This window comes from Schistocerca piceifrons, unplaced genomic scaffold, assembly GCF_021461385.2.
Source record: "Schistocerca piceifrons isolate TAMUIC-IGC-003096 unplaced genomic scaffold, iqSchPice1.1 HiC_scaffold_936, whole genome shotgun sequence".
NCBI lineage: Eukaryota > Metazoa > Arthropoda > Insecta > Orthoptera > Acrididae > Schistocerca > Schistocerca piceifrons.
The window spans coordinates 6,946,285-6,953,457 of record NW_025729208.1 but is presented as its reverse complement, the minus strand read 5'-3'; the positions used below and the strand labels follow the sequence as shown (position 1 = coordinate 6,953,457).

Sequence of the window (7,173 nt, the reverse complement as noted above, 5' to 3'; positions counted from 1 at the left end):
TTGATCCTTCGATGTCGGCTCTTCCTATCATTGCGAAGCAGAATTCGCCAAGCGTTGGATTGTTCACCCACTAATAGGGAACGTGAGCTGGGTTTAGACCGTCGTGAGACAGGTTAGTTTTACCCTACTGATGACTGTGTCGTTGCGATAGTAATCCTGCTCAGTACGAGAGGAACCGCAGGTTCGGACATTTGGTTCACGCACTCGGCCGAGCGGCCGGTGGTGCGAAGCTACCATCCGTGGGATTAAGCCTGAACGCCTCTAAGGCCGAATCCCGTCTAGCCATTGTGGCAACGATATCGCTAAGGAGTCCCGAGGGTCGAAAGGCTCGAAAATACGTGACTTTACTAGGCGCGGTCGACCCACGTGGCGCCGCGCCGTACGGGCCCTACTTGTTTGCCGGACGGGGCACTCGGGCGGCGCTGTCTGGGATCTGTTCCCGGCGCCGCCCTGCCCCTACCGGTCGACCATGGGTGTCTATATTTCGATGTCGGGACTCGGAATCGTCTGTAGACGACTTAGGTACCGGGCGGGGTGTTGTACTCGGTAGAGCAGTTGCCACGCTGCGATCTGTTGAGACTCAGCCCTAGCTTGGGGATTCGTCTTGTCGCGAGACGAGACCCCCAGGAGCTGGTCGCCAGCAGGGGTACGCGTGGGCCCCCCTTGCTTTCAGTTTCCGCACGTCGCATCTCTGGGCGTATCGGTCTGGGCGGGCGCGCCGCACCCAGGGCGCTGCAGTGGGTGCGGCGGACTGGGGCGTATCGGTTGGCGTGGGCGCTGCGATGGGTGCCGCCTCCGTGCGCGCGGGGAGGCGGCGCCGGCCGGGCGCCGTGTGTACCGCCGCGCTATAGCGTATCGCTTTGGCGGCCGGCGCCGGGTGCCGCGGTGGGTGCCGGACGGTCGATGTCGGCCCACCGGCCGGGGCGTCGCTTGGAGGCGGCGGCGTCGGGCGGGTGCTGTGCGGCGGTCGCGGTGCCCGGCGGGATCTGGTACGTTGTCGCCGTCCCCCCCGCCTCCGTCCGGTGAACGCCAATCCCCCTAACCGATGGATGTGAAATAAAATATAATAACACATGATGCTCCGCAAGAAAATAGACTTGGGATAGGGTGTGTCGTTGGCAAGTCCCCGGGGCGGTTAGTGTGTGTGGTGATAAGTCTGTAGGGGCGGGGGGGGGGGCGAGGTATTAGGACATAGATAGATAGATAGTGGTGACGTGGGTGTCGACAGTAGACATAGCACACTGCCACCTACAGGGATCCGACGGAACTACGCCACCCATGCCGCAAAACAGTATCGCCATCTATGAAAATAGGGCGACACCACATGCAATACCGCCATCTATGCGCATCTGACAACACTACGTCCGCACCACAAAACATACCGCCATCTGTAGGTCTCCCGCAACATGACCTCCTCCAACGACGATACCGCCATCTATGCGACGCCAAGCCGATTAAGACAGCGATGGCGCCACAGTGCCCGCCTTTCGACGCCACCCACAAAGCCTGCAGCCTCTGTCGACCATAGCACCCAATCTCCAGTGGCTCTGCCGCACGAAGCCGTGGACCGGCAATGACTCCACCCGCACCCGTTCGTGCACCACCCCAACCGCCAAACGCGCACCTCCAGCGGATGAACGGCGGACGTTTCCCGCACTCGTAAAGTGCAATCCACCCCTATAACGTGCGTTTCATGAAGAGTTATTGCCAATATGCGACATTCCCGCTGTCCCTATACATGAGCCGCGACCTGTACCACTTACGAGCGAGAGACGCGATCGCGTTGCTCACTGTACGGCGTCCGATACCGAGCCATCAGCATGTCGGTCCCCATGCGCGTTGCACTCGCACTCGCAGTCGCAAAAACGTGGGGCAAATATATTACGCGGAAGAGTTATAACAGACCGAGCCCCACTGCATGAGGGGAGTCTTTGTCACTAATGTACACAGATGGAACATTTTGGACTGGAACCAGATTACCCGTACACACGGCGCTGATTAGTAATCAATGCAGAGCCATCAAACTACAGAATATATATACAACTGTCCGTATACATGCTGAAAGAGTCTGCCCACAATGGGAACCACACGTCAGCCAGCCACTCTGATCACGCACCACTCTCTGCTTCTAACGGGCGCACATACAATATGTAAGCACCAGCATGGAACAACATCCAGTGCATCCTCTCCGCCACATTACACAATCCACACTATCACAACCAGACCAGGAGGTCCATGCGGAAAATACAATATCCCACCCTTTCGACATCCACCATTGCGCAGATCAGGCACCAACACCCACACATGTCCTATACAACGGTGCACCCAACATCACAATAGTACCTCCTGTCACAGCGCACAAACAATGACATGAGTCAAAGACACAGGTCTGACACAAGCATAGAATTGGAGCGCCGCCTCTAATAAGCCAAAGGTGCATCCTGACGTGACAAATCTGATCATGTCACAAGCATTCACTTACTATAATCACTATCAACGAACCTGCCGCCCCCGCCCCCCCCTACACCTTTCCTTACAACAACGTGTAACCTAACCTAACCTAACCTATGTTGTACCTTAACCTAACCTATGTTGTACCTTAACCTAACCTATGTTGTACCTTAACCTAACCTATGTTGTACCTTAACCTAACCTATGTTGTACCTTAACCTAACCTATGTTGTGCCTTAACCTAACCTATGTTGTGCCTTAACCTAACCTATGTTGTGCCTTAACCTAACCTATGTTGTGCCTTAACCTAACCTATGTTGTGCCTTAACCTAACCTATGTTGTGCCTTAACCTAACCTATGTTGTGCCTTAACCTAACCTATGTTGTGCCTTAACCTAACCTATGTTGTGCCTTAACCTAACCTATGTTGTGCCTTAACCTAACCCATGTTGTGCCTTAACCTAACCCATGTTGTGCCTTAACCTAACCCATGTTGTGCCTTAACCTAACCCATGTTGTGCCTTAACCTAACCCATGTTGTGCCTTAACCTAACCCATGTTGTGCCTTAACCTAACCCATGTTGTGCCTTAACCTAACCCATGTTGTGCCTTAACCTAACCCATGTTGTGCCTTAACCTAACCCATGTTGTGCCTTAACCTAACCCATGTTGTGCCTTAACCTAACCCATGTTGTGCCTTAACCTAACCCATGTTGTGCCTTAACCTAACCTATGTTGTGCCTTAACCTAACCCATGTTGTGCCTTAACCTAACCCATGTTGTGCCTTAACCTAACCCATGTTGTGCCTTAACCTAACCCATGTTGTGCCTTAACCTAACCCATGTTGTGCCTTAACCTAACCCATGTTGTGCCTTAACCTAACCCATGTTGTGCCTTAACCTAACCCATGTTGTGCCTTAACCTAACCCATGTTGTGCCTTAACCTAACCCATGTTGTGCCTTAACCTAACCCATGTTGTGCCTTAACCTAACCCATGTTGTGCCTTAACCTAACCCATGTCGTGCCTTAACCTAACCCACGTCGTGCCTTAACCTAACCACGTCGTGCCTTAACCTAACCCACGTTGTCGCCTAACGTAACCCACGTTGTCGCCTAAACCTGCTCTGTAATTGTTATACGACTCGTTCAATTAGTGTAGTGTTGCCCACCCGCAACCCTCGCAATATAGTTCGCTACTCGCACTCCCCGCTCCCCTGTGTATCGCTTCATGTTAAACACCTTGCAAGTCTTGCTCACTTTCCACATGCTCCTGCTGTACACTGTAATGTGGATGGCAGCAGGACGTACATGCCGCCCCTCCCCACGTCCCCACCTTGCCCCCTGCCTTCGCAAGCTGGTTGGTGAGAACTTTGCATGTTCAATGCCCTCCGCATGCGACGTACTCAGGCTACGTTGTGGTGCGGCCTGTGTCAACTGTCCGCTAATGTCGTACGCGTAAACCACAATCTGTACTGCACATTCGTCCTTATGTACTGAATGATACATCGTGGCACATGTGTGACCGTACAACGACTGCGCCCAAAAACGGCGGACCATACAGTGCAAATATTGTGCACGCAGCTACGTGTCGTCTCCCTATGAGAGCTGGATTGCAGTGTGGTACGCCATAGAGACGTGTGGGAGGAACGGACGCCGTGGATGGCGATCAGCATGAGCTGTCTGTTGATGTATTCGGACCTAGTCGTCTCTCCTCACACACCGTGATGGCATGGTGCACCGCGTTCCATATCTGCGACATGCTACAGAGGCCGGTTGACAGTCGTTCGAGCAATGGACATCGCATACGTACGGGGGCCACCTTCCACGTATTGTCTAGGCGTGCACATTTTGTTGCGTGTATGTGGGCAGACGTAGTGTGGCGTGACACCTGACACAGGCATGCAATAATCGTGGAAGTTGCAAATGGCGATGGACGCCTGCGTTTTCTGGTGAAGTTACGCAAATGAACAAATGGTAACCTGTTGTGGTGCGGTTGTTCTCGCTAGGGGTGAATCGGTGATGGCGACGATAGGTTGAGGTACTAACCGGTTGTTCCAGCGATACCCACCATGCCGACGAAACTGAACGGCATCTGGGTGTGAAGCGATACGCGGCGGTGGCTGGGTGGGACCGTCCCCGGCCGGTGAGGGGGCGCCTCCCGGCGTGCTGGCCGCGCGGTGCGTGGGCGCACGCGCTACAGCCGGCTGGTGGGGGCGGCCAGTGGCAGGCGCGCCGGCCGACGGACGCGGCAGGCGTCGCAGCTGCGCGCCGGCGCACCCTGCGCGCGGCGCCGTGCGGCCAAAGTAGGTCCTCGCGGGCCCGGTGCGAAGCGCGGTGGACATCTTCAGTGTGCTGGTCCGATTGAGGACTGTGTGCGTTGAGGATGCGCTGCCGCCCGGCGCTCGGCGCCGCGACGCCGTCTGCTGCTCGGTCGCCCCAGCGGTTCTCGCTGGTGGTTTGTATCGCAGCTGTGCGGATGTGTTGGCGCGTGCGCTGTGCTGGGAGAGTTCGCTTCGGCACCCAAGTGGGGCTTTTGTCCTTCTGTGGCGCTGGCGTTGGAGCTGCCGGTCACCGTAGGTGGCGCGTGTTGTCTCCCGCCGGCAATGCCACGACAGCACGCTCCCGGGCCTCTGTCGGCAGCGGCAAGCTCAGTTGGGAGCACGGGTGGTCGCACCGAAAGCGTCTACTCGCCTAACTCCGGGCGATTGCGCCTCTCTCGAACCCGACCAAGTACTTGGGACGGCGCTGCGCGCCGCCGGGACCTGAGAGGGTTTCGAGGTGTATTGTGCAGGGGAGCTCAGCCTCCTCCTGTTTGCAGAATGATTGAGCGGACGCTTGCGTGTTCGCGCGGGCCCCCGGGACACACTCCCGGGCGGCCGGCTGCTCAGCTCTAGTTGACGCAGCTCCCTGGTTGATCCTGCCAGTAGTCATATGCTTGTCTCAAAGATTAAGCCATGCATGTCTCAGTACAAGCCGCATTAAGGTGAAACCGCGAATGGCTCATTAAATCAGTTATGGTTCCTTAGATCGTACCCACGTTACTTGGATAACTGTGGTAATTCTAGAGCTAATACATGCAAACAGAGTCCCGACCAGAGATGGAAGGGACGCTTTTATTAGATCAAAACCAATCGGTCGGCTCGTCCGGTCCGTTTGCCTTGGTGACTCTGAATAACTTTGGGCTGATCGCACGGTCCTCGTACCGGCGACGCATCTTTCAAATGTCTGCCTTATCAACTGTCGATGGTAGGTTCTGCGCCTACCATGGTTGTAACGGGTAACGGGGAATCAGGGTTCGATTCCGGAGAGGGAGCCTGAGAAACGGCTACCACATCCAAGGAAGGCAGCAGGCGCGCAAATTACCCACTCCCGGCACGGGGAGGTAGTGACGAAAAATAACGATACGGGACTCATCCGAGGCCCCGTAATCGGAATGAGTACACTTTAAATCCTTTAACGAGTATCTATTGGAGGGCAAGTCTGGTGCCAGCAGCCGCGGTAATTCCAGCTTCCAATAGCGTATATTAAAGTTGTTGCGGTTAAAAAGCTCGTAGTTGGATTTGTGTCCCACGCTGTTGGTTCACCGCCCGTCGGTGTTTAACTGGCATGTATCGTGGGACGTCCTGCCGGTGGGGCGAGCCGAAGGCGTGCGACCGCCCCGTGCGTGCTCGTGCGTCCCGAGGCGGACCCCGTTGAAATCCTACCAGGGTGCTCTTTATTGAGTGTCTCGGTGGGCCGGCACGTTTACTTTGAACAAATTAGAGTGCTTAAAGCAGGCAAGCCCGCCTGAATACTGTGTGCATGGAATAATGGAATAGGACCTCGGTTCTATTTTGTTGGTTTTCGGAACCCGAGGTAATGATTAATAGGGACAGGCGGGGGCATTCGTATTGCGACGTTAGAGGTGAAATTCTTGGATCGTCGCAAGACGAACAGAAGCGAAAGCATTTGCCAAGTATGTTTTCATTAATCAAGAACGAAAGTTAGAGGTTCGAAGGCGATCAGATACCGCCCTAGTTCTAACCATAAACGATGCCAGCCAGCGATCCGCCGCAGTTCCTCCGATGACTCGGCGGGCAGCCTCCGGGAAACCAAAGCTTTTGGGTTCCGGGGGAAGTATGGTTGCAAAGCTGAAACTTAAAGGAATTGACGGAAGGGCACCACCAGGAGTGGAGCCTGCGGCTTAATTTGACTCAACACGGGAAACCTCACCAGGCCCGGACACCGGAAGGATTGACAGATTGATAGCTCTTTCTTGATTCGGTGGGTGGTGGTGCATGGCCGTTCTTAGTTGGTGGAGCGATTTGTCTGGTTAATTCCGATAACGAACGAGACTCTAGCCTGCTAACTAGTCGCGTGACATCCTTCGTGCTGTCAGCGATTACTTTTCTTCTTAGAGGGACAGGCGGCTTCTAGCCGCACGAGATTGAGCAATAACAGGTCTGTGATGCCCTTAGATGTTCTGGGCCGCACGCGCGCTACACTGAAGGAATCAGCGTGTCTTCCTAGGCCGAAAGGTCGGGGTAACCCGCTGAACCTCCTTCGTGCTAGGGATTGGGGCTTGCAATTGTTCCCCATGAACGAGGAATTCCCAGTAAGCGCGAGTCATAAGCTCGCGTTGATTACGTCCCTGCCCTTTGTACACACCGCCCGTCGCTACTACCGATTGAATGATTTAGTGAGGTCTTCGGACTGGTACGCGGCATTGACTCTGTCGTTG

The 7,173-nt window shown here is 55.0% G+C and overlaps 1 non-coding gene across 1 annotated transcript in view; it reads left to right on the top strand.

Annotated features, from left to right (window-relative positions):
• Window positions 1-5,357: 5,357 nt before the first annotated feature.
• Window positions 5,358-7,173, top strand: part of LOC124771389 — a 1,910-nt gene continuing 94 nt past the window's right edge. The window contains exon 1 of the ribosomal RNA XR_007013401.1: window positions 5,358-7,173. This exon is cut by the window's right edge and continues 94 nt beyond it. This is a non-coding gene — a ribosomal RNA (small subunit ribosomal RNA).